We start from the raw sequence: 12,765 nt of genomic DNA on the forward strand, positions 1-12,765 counted from the left end.
TAGATATCCAAATTTGTGAATGAAATTACGCTGTTCATTCATGAAGCTCCGTATATAGATTTTTTAGATGTTTTTGTCCAAGTTTTATCGGAAAAGCTATAACCTTCCATGAAAAATCGATTGCAGTTCCTCTTTAAACATTGTAAGATTGCTAAATTTAGATGTTAATTGGATTCGATATTATTGTTTGTCAATTAGCAACGCTGATAAAAATTTACACGCAACAGGCATCCGAATATGTTTTAGTTGACCTAAATTTCTTCAAGTATTTTGAGAATGTCCCTGCTCGAAATCGAACTTGGAGGAGATTTCCGTTTGAAAAGAAAAGAAACGAATTGATATACTTATCAATGTGTTTTCTTAATCTCTTAATATTTTCTTTCGTGGATCAAGCCTTTTGATAGCTTTATTGCACCATCATATTTAGAAATATGATTCTCAATTCTACAGGCCCGTAGTACCAGGGGAACTGGGAGCCAGTGGGAGGTACATTTTTTTTTTTTTTTTTTTTTTTTTTTTTTTTTGCTGCATATTCAGTGTGGAAATTTTCTAGCTGCAGAACTGTAGCTCTCCGAAAAAAAAAAGAAAAACGGAGAGCTACAGTGCCACCCATAGAAAAAAAACTGTATATTTATTGCGCACAAAAAGTTGCGCTCGGTTCTGGATTTATTTCTCCAAATTCTTACCTCAACTGCACAAAAGCTCGATTTCAAAAAAATCCTTAGACGTCTATCAACTACTCTTGTAGTTGACATCTTTACGAAGCGCATTTGGCCGAATTGTCTAGCCACCCAAAATGGCAGTATTAACAAGCGAAATTTTGGATGCTCTTAATTTCAGGCCCAGGAGGGCTATTAACAACGGTTATAGGAAATGTTTTGATGTGGGAATAGTGCAAAAATGTGTTAGGAACACACGGTCATGTGTAAATTCAAAATTTACAACATGATAAGGGGAAGGCGGCCGAGGTGGAGTGGGGGGGGGGGGGGGGGGTGGAGGTTACATGTCAAGATTATAATGTTTAAGCGATTTTTAAACCGCTATTTGGTATCAGTGATAACATCCTTTAAAGGGAATATTGACGACTACCCTCGCTCATCTCGAAAATCTTAAGCAGAATTTATTGCTAATAAATCAATTTCGACCTCTTTATCAAAATTTTCCCGAACTTTTTCGTAGACCTCTGACTTTTCCCTTAATTCTATAACACTCGGAACTCGAGAGTTACACGCTAGATGTCGTTTTTGTATCACTTCCGTAATTTCTACCTTGACATTTCCAAATCTTGTAGCATTTTTCACGTTTGACGATGAATACTCGGATTATTATGGAATGCCTGGGCAATTAAATAGAACGATTAAAGACAAAAATATCTACCGAAACAAGATATCATGACACATTTTGGTGACATGTATTAGGTAAATGATATTTTGGGCCTGATATCCAAGAGGGGTCAAGAGTAAACAATGGAAGTGACTTACCTTCTCTATTTTATAATACCGCGGGTATGATTTTTTTAGTAAAACGTTAATTCTGCGTTATTTTTTTTATTTTTCTTATGGAATACATTGTAAATGTGTACTAGAAGAATAATTTATGAAAAAAATACATAAAAATATTTTTTGACCCGTGGGGTATATTCGGGGGGGGGGGGGGGAGGGGTCCTGTCCACAAGTACCTGTGTACTTAACTAAATGATTTAAAACTAAGTGAATCAAACATCGACTGTAACGCATTCATAAAATGTTCGTGTACTTCATAGCAAACAGGAAATACAGACTTTGATAAAGGAGAATATAGTGTGAAAAAAATATTTTGGTTCAAGTCCGGTATAAATTCAGATTAATTAATACGTGTTCTTAAAATATTAGAAAAATATGTCATCTTTCTTTTTTTTTTTTTTTTTTTTTTTTTTTTTGTTGCGATTTCATATTTCGTTTTTATTTAATAACTTTTAATATGGAAGAGAAAATCGATATAGGTGCGTGCTAACTTTTCAGGTGAAGCTAGATAATGGGGTTTGATCATGATAACGCGTATAAAAGCTAAAATTGTCTGTAAAATTTAGATTAAAACAATGATAAATGGACAATAACGTCTTGACTGTGATAAAACGATCGTGTCTAAGATCAAAAATTTTGAAGTATCTATCAATTTAAGCTTTTAAAATACCTGTATACATGTAAGAAAACTGATCCTGAAAATGTATTTAATTTAAAAATGACTTAGTATGTTGGTACATTTGTGACTGAGGTGACTTTTAAATTAGTAATTTGGTATATTTGTAGTTCAGGTGACTTAACTAGTTTGGTATGTTTGGTAACTCTGTTTATATTAAGAATATACGATTTAATTAGTCTGGCCTCCATGATGTTTTCCTCATTTACAATTAATATATGTATTATACATGTACATGTAGGTATTTATCTTTCTTTTTTTTTTTTGTCCTCCACTTTCATTCCTGAATAAGTATATCGTTATTATAATACTTGTACCTCTGACCTGAATTGTATACTGTAAATATTTTACATTGTCCTCATTTACTACATATTTAATAGATGGTTTTGAATGAATTAACGACTTGAACTTGGTAGATTTGTGATTGACGTAACTTATTTGTGCATGGTTGAGGTGACTTAATTTGGTATATTTGTGATTGAGTTGATCTAAGTAATTTGGTATATTTGCGATTGAGGTGACTTAAGTAATTCAGTATATTGTGGTTGAGTTGACTTAAGTAATTTGGTATATTTTTTGATTGAGGTGACTTGAGTATATTCGTGGTTGCAGTGACCTAAGTAATTTGGTATATATATTTGTGATTGAGGTGACTTAACTAATTTGGTGTATTTATGATTGAGGTGACTTAACTAATTTGGTATATTCGTGGAGGAGGTTCGTTTCATTTCTTCTCGGGATATGATTTGGAACCGTGAGAGAAGGCATTTTACAATACATGTAAAAAAAAAAATACTCTCTCTCTCTCGTTCACATAATATCACGATTATGTGAATGAGAGAGAGAGAGAATTTTTTTGTTTATAGTTTAACGTCCCTCTCGAGAATTTTTCACTCATATAGAGACGCCAACACTTGCCGGTGTGGAGCTGCAAATTTTGACTTATACTCGGCACTCAGGGCCATTGAGTAGTGATGATCTTTTTTGTGCCAGCACTTACTGCGACACCGGACCTCGGTTTATACGGTCTCATCGAAAGAATCGGTCTCCACGTCCCACAGTGGGATTCGAACCCGCGACGTAAGGATCAATTCCTCACTCCGCGACTCTAGAGCAAACGCTCTAACCTCTGCGCCAAGCGGACGAGAGAGAGAGAGAGAGAGAGAGAGAGAGAGAGAGAGAGAGAGAGCATGACCTTAAAATTATGATTATAAACATCAATTCCAATTTTTTTAAAACTCAAGCTGAAATACCATTAGCTACATGTACATGAAATTCTCAAAAGTAATTTTTTCGCATTGACATTACTAGAAAAATATGTGTTATTCTTTTATGCTTTAAAAAGTATATTTAATGTATAGGTGATACTATAGGTATGGTATCAATAAAGTTACATGACTATAGTAAAGCGCCCGCATTTTTTCCAATACGAAACTATATTTATTTAAATCAACGTGAATTATCTACATGTATTTTTCTTCTAACGTCGACTGTAACGCATTTACAGAATGAATGAAACAAAAAGTTTATTACAGATTTGGATCTATAGATTGAAAAGTAGCGATGTTCATGTCCGTATTACATGTAATTCAGATTAATGTATAAAGAATTAGAAAAATGCGTCATATTCCATATTTGCGAATTCTTATTTTCTTTCATTTTATAACTGTCTTCAGTATGGAACAGGTAATTGAAAAAAGTGCGTGCGTCATTTTCACACTAAAACTAGAGAATGGGTTTTGATTATGATAACAAAGACGAAATCCAGAAAAATAAAAATATGTTACATATACAGTCTACAACTGTATTTCTAAAGGGGTACATGTACATGTAAGAGAAAGGGCAAACACATAAAACAAAATAATATAATAATAAATATATATTTTTTTATTATTTTGTAAATTTCCTTACACCCGGCTTAAGCCTTCAGCGTCAGGGTGTATGGAATGAAATCCGTGGTAAATTAAAATCCCCGTACACCCATGATTAATATTAAACCCAGATAACTAATAAACATGTAATATATGAATGGAAGAATTATTTAACACCCAAGAGAACAATTAAGTGGAACAAACAGCCTCAAAGATATTTGAAATAAATGTACAGGCTCTTTTTTTTTTTTTTTTTAATTTGAATTTGAGATAAGTTTATAGAACTTTTCAATGGTCTACGTAGTATCAAAAATCTAAATAATTATTTTATTTTCCTTATTTCTGGAAAAAAGTTGAACATTTTAGAATGTAGTGATATTTATCAGCTATTTTTTCCGTTGTTATAAAGTAAAGGTATATAAAACCAATTTGATCTTTCACATTATTTCTATATATTTTTACCTTTCTTCCCTTCACCTAGTCGGATTTGTAATATACGGATGTTTGCATATCATCTATACATGTACCTTTACCGTGAAAGCAAATTACAAAATTATTGCAGGCTATGTGATTTGCGATATATTGAATCACCAATAGGAAAATGCCATTTTTTATTATTATATATAGTAGATGAAAATAATTCAGCTTGCAATGAAACAAAAGTGAAATAATTTTAAACCGTCAATCTCAATGAGGAAACTCTCTCTCTCTCTCTCTCTCTCTCTCTCTCTCGTTTACTCTCATCTAATACATGTAGTCTTGAATGTAGCAATTTGCTATCTTTCATGATTCAGAGCCCATGTTTGGAGAATAAAGACTAGTTCTCTCTCTCTCTCTCTCTCTCTCTCTCTCTCTCTCATTAACACTAGTAATCTTAATTGATAATATCAGTAATTAATTCTCTTTGAATTTTGATATTTTCCTAGGATAAAGAATGCCATCCCCACATAAGAAGTATACACATATCAATATATTCAGGCACACCTTTCCCTGTTATTTTTATGAAAAGGATAACGAAACATGTATATAATGCATGAATTATTTAGCTGTGTGATATTTTCGTAAATTCATGATCATGTATTTCTTTTCCATTTTCTCTTTTAATCCGAATTTAACACTTTATCAGCGTAGGCAAACCTTAACTCGTTTTTCGTTTGAAACAAGACTTAAACGCACCTTTTCTTCCTTTCGTCAGCAATTAGTTTTTGTAGGAAAGAAAAAAAAATATATGGAAACACAAGCATTTTTTTCTAATATTTTAATAAATGTATATCCTAACGACCAATTAGAAGTGTTAGTTTTTACAGTAAGCACTCAGAATGAAATCTGTAAGGCAATCAGATTTTGGAACGCAGTTCGCACTTCGCAATTCGCAATTCAAAAGTGAACTGCATTCTAGAACGCAGTTCGCAATTCAAAATTTTCACATAAGTCATGGGGTCTGAAATTTTGAGGGGAGGCTACTAGTGGTCAGTTACCACTTCTATGAAAAAATGGTGATGGTACCATCTCTAGTTTCCGAGATATAGCTCTCCAGTTTTTAGGCCTACTATATAATACTATATGAATAAACATCGGGCTCAGGGACATTGAAGTCCCCTGTACCGGGGCCTGAAATTTTGAGGGGAGGCTACTAGTGGTCAGTTACCACTTGTATGAAAAAATGGTGATGGTACCATCTCTAGTTTCCGAGATATAGCTCTCCAGTTTTTAGGCCTACTATATAACACTATATGTATAAACATCGGGCTCGGGGACATCGAAGTCCCCTGTCCCGAGGTCTGAAAGTTTGAGGGGAGGCTACTAGTGGTCAGTTACCACTTCTATGAAAAATTGGTGATGGTACCCTCTCTAGTTTCCGAGATATAGCTCTCCAGTTTTTAGGCCTACTATATAATACTATATGAATAAACATCGGGCTCGGGGACATCGAAGTCCCCTGTCCCGAGGTCTGAAATTTTCAGGGTAGGGTACTAGTGGTTAGTTACCACTTCTACGAAAAAATGCTGATTTTACCATTTCTAGTTTCCGAGATCCACCCCTCCACTTTTTATGGTACTCTATAAAACTAAGTGAATAAACATCGGTCTCGGGGACATCGAAGTCCCCTGTCCTGGGGTCTGAGATTTTGGGAGTGGGTAACTAGGGGTCAGTTACCACTTCTGTGAAAATATGATGATGGTACCATCTCTAGTTTCCGAGATATAGCCCTCCACTTTTTATGGATACTATATAATACTAAGTGAATAAACATCGGTCTCGGGGACATCGAGGTCCCCTGTCCTGGGGTCTGAAATTTTGGGAGTGGGGTACTTGGGGTCAGCTACCACTTCTGTGAAAATATGGTGATGGTACCATCTCTAGTTTCCGAGATTCACCCCTCCACTTTTTATGGCTACTATATAATACTTAGTGAATAAACATCGGGCTCGGGGAAATCGAAGTCCCCTGTCCTGGGATCTGAAATTTTTAGGGTAGGGTACTAGGGATCAGCTACCACTTCTGTTAAAATATGGTGATGGTTCCCTCTCTGGTTTACAAGATCCACCCCTCCACTTTTTATGGCTACTATATAATGCTAAGTGAATAAACATCGGGCCCGGGGACATCGAAGTCCCCTGTCCTGGGGTCTGAAATCTTGGGTGGGGTACTAGGGGTAGGTTACCACTTCTGTGAAAATATGATGATGGTACCATCTCTAGTTTCCGAGATATAGCCCTCCACTTTTTATGGATACTATATAATACTAAGTGAATAAACATCGGTCTCGGGGACATCGAGGTCCCCTGTCCTGGGGTCTGAAATTTTGGGAGTGGGGTACTTGGGGTCAGCTACCACTTCTGTGAAAATATGGTGATGGTACCATCTCTAGTTTCCGAGATCCACTCCTTGTTATGGCTACTTTAAAAAAATAAGTGAATAAACATCGCGCTCGGGGACATCGAAGTCCCATGCCCCAGGGTCTGAAATTTTAAGTACTCGTTTTAAACTGAAAGATATATTGGATTTATCAAATCTTTTCAAGAATTATTGGTCCATTGCAGATTGAGCACAAGAGAGAAATTTCTTTTAAATAAAAGCGGGGCTAAAGTTTCTCAGGTTTGCATTTTGGCCCAGGTCCACCTGTGTTATTCATTAGGAATTTTATGAAACCAATTGACTTCCGACTTAGAACTTGTACAATAGGGATAAATTTAAGTGCTGGACACTATGAAACATATTCGAGACGCATTGGGTATTATTGTCAAAAAACCTTTATGAAAAACATGGTGATGCCGTCGTGTTTTACGATTTAAGATCCGACCTAGAATCTTGATCCTTTCGATAGGTCCCGCATTTTTTTAAACATCATGCTCAGAAATATTGAAAAACCCGTAACATAGAGGATTGAAATTTTTAGTGGGGATCTAGTCGTCAAATTAAACTAACCACTTCCCGAAATATTTCTGGAACAGAGGCTCAAGGGTCCTAGGTCACCTGAGTATAATGTTACAATATAAAGGATCAGGAGATTGAATAAGAAGTAAAACAAAGACGCCGATAAATAAAGCTATGTTGCCCCAAAACAAGAGAAACATGAACATAGTGAACAGGGATCAGCAACAAAATTAGTTTATTGTTCAAGAGCAAATATAAAAATTGATTTATTTTCTTGCCTGTACTTGCCCAGTTTGTCACTATTCTCATGCAGACTAAACAACACAATAGTTCTTGAGCACTGTTAGTAAACCTATCTCATTCTCTCTCACATTGGCCTCTGTTTTATTCAGCTATTACTAGTATTTGAATGTCTACCTGACATTAATTAAGAACATACTTCTTTTCAAAATTGTAAATTCTGTTATTCTGTTGACCCTTCAATAACATTTACAGTGTTTAACTATCATAGGTGAATAACAAAGTGGAATAACTTCTGTCAGTAGAATACAAAATGATAAATTGACCAAATGGTGCAGAATTTCAAAAACCTTGTAAAAATAATCTTATTTATTTCAGTTTTATATATATTCTTTTTCCCTCCTAAATGTCCAGGAGCAGAGATGAAGGGTTTCAATGAAATAATGCATTTTCACCACAGATTCAACATAGCTCCATCCTAGCACCAGAGGCCATAAAATTTACAATTTTGGAAGAGACGCCTTTGCTTATCATAGCCATGCATTTAGTTTGTTTACTAAATACCCATGGGCAGAGGGGAAGATTTTCAAAGAAATACTGCATTTTTAGTATACAGTCAACAGAGCCAAACCCCTGACCCACGTGGCGAAGTGGTTAGAGCGTTGGCTATAAATTAAAGTTGCAGAGTAAGGAGTTGATCCTTACGTCGCGGGTTCGAATCCCACTGTGGGACGTGAAGACCGGTCCTTCGGATGAGACCGTATAAACCGAGGTCCCGTGTCGCAGTAGGTGCTGGCCGAAAAAAAGATCCCTCACTGCTCAATGGCCCTGAGTGCCGAGTATAGGTCAAAATTTGCAGCTCTCCACCGTCAAGTGGTGGCGTCTCCATATGAATGAAAAATTCTCGAGATGGACGTTAAACAATAAACAAACAAACACACCCCTGACCCTGGGGTTATTAATTTCAATTTTTTGAAGAGGCATCCTTGAGAATCCTTATCCTGCAGTTCGTTTGTCTGCTAACTTTCCAGGGACAGGGAAGAAGATTTTCAAAGAAATATTGCATTATCACTAAATTTCATGTTCATAGTATACATGTATTCCACAGACATGCCCCGACCTTAACACTCTAATCCTTGGTGACAATTTTCACAATTTTGAAAGTAGCATCCTTGCTTATCATAACCATGTATTTAGTTCATCTGCTAAGTACTCAGTAGCAGAGAAGATTTTCGAAGAATTCATGCACTTTCACTCTATTATCAACAGTCCCCCCTTTCCACAGAACCCCTTAGTGGGGCTATATATTCCACAATTTTGGAAAAGGCAAATTACTTATCATAACCATGTAGTTAGTTTGTCTGCTAAATTCCCAGGGATAGAGAAGATTTTCAAAGAATTGATGCATTTTAACAATATAAAAATTAGAGCCCCTCTCGTTGGGCACGTTTTACCAAAAAAAAAAAAAAAAAAAAAAAAAAAAAAAAAAAAAAAAAATTACGCCTAAGATCAAAGGTTTAAGTTGATTGTAAAATTTTACAGAATTGACAATTCTGTTTGAAATTCCTAGCTTAAAATTGTCTTGTTAAATTCGTTTTAATACGATTAAAACCATTTTTTAACATTTGTAATATAGAAAGTAATAAGCATAGTTAAATTCTGGTCTTTTGTAAAACGGGCCCCAGAACCCCTGAACAAGGGGCCATGACATTCACAATTTTGGAAAAGGCGTCCATGCTCATCATAACTATATACTTAGTTTGTTTGCTTAATACACTGGAGCAAAGAAGATTTTCACAGAAATAATGCATTTTCACTATAAAATCACTTTTAACTCAATAGAACCCCCTCCCGCAGTACCCCTCGCCCGGGGGGAGGGGGGTTTCAAATTTCACAATTTTGTAAGAGGCACCCTTGAATTTCAATTCACCCTTGAATTGAAGTGATATCACTTATTCGAATAGGTGATATCACCTTTTCGAGATGAATAGCTGATATCACCTATTCGAATAATTGATATAACCCATTCGAATAGGTGATATCACCTATTCAATTGGAATGAGTGATATCACAAACTGGAATAGGTGATATCACCTAATTGTAATTCTTACATTATAAAATAATGAATGCTCCCCTCCTCAAGACTATCTAGTTTTCCATTGGCCCCAAGAAAATTTGGGCTGCCCAGTTAATCCAAAACATTTTAAAGACTTTATGTTATCGATCCCTGTAAAGATATATAAATTGCACTCGCAGATTAGTTTTGCAAAATTTATTGATAGTTTCTGAGTTTTCTCAGTTATGATTATTCGTGTTCAAAAAGAATGAATTGTATAAATCTTGTCACCTGACTCACGAGATTTTTCGATAACATTAACAAATTATAAACTAAAGTGAAAGTAAACGAGGCTTTCAGAGTCTCTAGTCTTGAGAGGAGTTTTATTTCATAAATAATTTGAATAGGTGATATCACCTTTTCGATTAAGTGATATCACCATTTCAATATGATAAGGTGATATGACCTATTCGAATAGGTGATATCACCAATTCAGAAGCTGAGTAGGTGATATCACTTATTCGAATAGGTGATACTGGTGTCACCAATTGAATAGGTGATATCACTTATTCAATTAGTATCACTTTATGGCAGTAAATACCGAAACGGCACCTCAAAGAGGAAACTGAAAATAATGGAATGTTTGCGACGGACAAAACAAATAGCAATAAATTAAATGAACTTAATACAACATTGAGTACTTCGAGACCGGTCCTTTGGCTGAGACCGTATAAACCGAGGTCCCGTGTCGTAGAAGGTGCTGGCACGAAAAAGATCCGTCACTGCTCAATGGCCCTAAGTGCCGAGTATACGTCAAAATTTGGTGGCGTCTCCATATGAATGAAAAATTCTAGAAAGGGACGTTAATCAAAGAACAAACAAACAAACACATTAAGTAAACTCGTTATAAATGACCCCCCCCCCCAACCGAACAAGCATCCACATAGGAACACTAACTTTATCGGATTTTTTTTTTTTTTAGATTTTGGAATCTCGGGGAATCTCTCTCTCTCTCTTTCTCTCTCTCTCTATTACAAACTCAAAGCACGATTAGAAAGGATATACACTTCTTTCATGAGTCTATAGTTATTATTTATATTTAAGGTATCTTCAACCCCATGTGACTTCATAGGTTTTGAGCTTCGTGGATAATAAGAATGATTCTCATTAAAAAAAAAATTGCTTTTTTTTTTCTCATACATGTTCATAGTTATACTTCTAATTGAAAATTTCCCTGATACTAGTATTAAGAATTTAAATATATTTATAAAATAATAGTTAAAATTTTAAAATAATGATTATTTCGTAAATTCAAGCCGTTTTTAAGCATCTTTATTAAGGTTGTATACCGAAAGGTGCCATGTTTACATTTTGACATATGCTTATGTTTTCATTTATGTCTGACATCTTTAGAAAAAATGTAACCTCTATATTTTATAATATCAAACAAAAGTTGAATTAAAGTTTTTTTTTTTCTACTATGAACAATAGGACTTAAGTTTTGGATTTTAAACTTCTTTATTAAGGTTGTTTACCGAAATGTTCCATATTTACATTTTGAAATATATGCTTATATTTTAATTTATGTCTGACATCTTTAAGAAAAAATGTTGCCTATGTATTTTATAATATCAAACAAAAGTTAAAAAAAAATTCTACTTTGAAAAAAGGTTTTGGATTTTCCTTTATTAAATATAGATATTATTTCTACATATTTATGGAGGATGAATTCTAAAATTAGAAGAACATTTCGTTTTTAAATTATATATATTGATATCTTCTATATATTGGATATCATCTTCCACTTTTTTAAAATCCCCCGCCCCTCTCCCTTTTTTGAAATTGCCGGATTCGTCTAAAAAATGGTGAACAACCTATCAACCCGAATTACTTACCACGCACATGTACATGTATTCAGTTTATTCTAGTTGACAGATTATTAGCTATGAGACTAGTGTTTTAAAATGTTCTTGTGTATATTAATTAAAATGTCTCCAAGCCCGATGTTTATTCACTTAGTATTATATGTGGTAGCTAAACACAGTTTCGTATAAAATCCAGGGGTTTTCCCAGAGAGAAGAATAATGGGAAGGGATTTTCCTGCTATTTATAGGAGGTCTACATAAAAAGGCCTAAAAACTGGAGTTCTATATCTCGGAAACTAGAGATGGTACCATCACCATTTCTTCATAGAAGTAGCCTCCCCTCAAAATTTCAGACCCCGGGACAGGGGACTTCGATGTCCCCGAGCCCGATGTTTATTCATATAGTATTATATAGTAGGCCTAAAAACTGGAGAGCTATATCTCGGAAACTAGAGATGGTACCATCACCATTTTTTCATAGAAGTGGTAACTGACCACTAGTAGCCTCCCCTCAAGATTTCAGACCCCATGACTTATGTGAAAATTTTGAATTGCGAACTGCGTTCTAGAATGCAGTTCACTTTTGAATTGCGAATTGCGAACTGCGTTCCAAAATCTGATTGCCATCTATAATAGGCTTAGTACGCATAATATAAATGATGTTGGAAGAAACAAATATCCGTACAATCGGATTATTTCACATTGTAACAGCGTATGGATATAATAAACCACACACACACACACAAAATAATAAATCATGCCAAACCCTTGTCCAAATGTATCAAACTCGTAAATTCACAATCCTTGGAGGTGATTTAAATTTCATCCATTAAATGACTCGCATGGAAATCATGTTGGATAAATAATAAGAAAATGTGATTCTGATGCAGGTTGTTAATCAGCTACGATTTTGCTCTGAGTTTGTGGCGATTGTGATATGTACTACATGTATTACATGTAACTTCAACGACCACAATATATGAGTTCAATATGAGTTGTTAACTTTTAAATTTGGTTTATATGATCCTAATGTGATTTCTTAACTTATTTCCTGAAGTAACTATATATGAGTTAAGTATGGTCTGTTAACTTCAAGAATAAATGTCAATTTTGTATGTTATCCTAACTTATAATCCTACTAAGAACTATGGTCTGAAATTATTTTTCAAGCCTGGTG

This window comes from Saccostrea echinata, unplaced genomic scaffold, assembly GCF_033153115.1.
Source record: "Saccostrea echinata isolate AGI-Se365-2 ecotype Australia unplaced genomic scaffold, CSIRO_AGI_Sech_v1 ptg000058l, whole genome shotgun sequence".
In the NCBI taxonomy this organism is placed as follows: domain Eukaryota; kingdom Metazoa; phylum Mollusca; class Bivalvia; order Ostreida; family Ostreidae; genus Saccostrea; species Saccostrea echinata.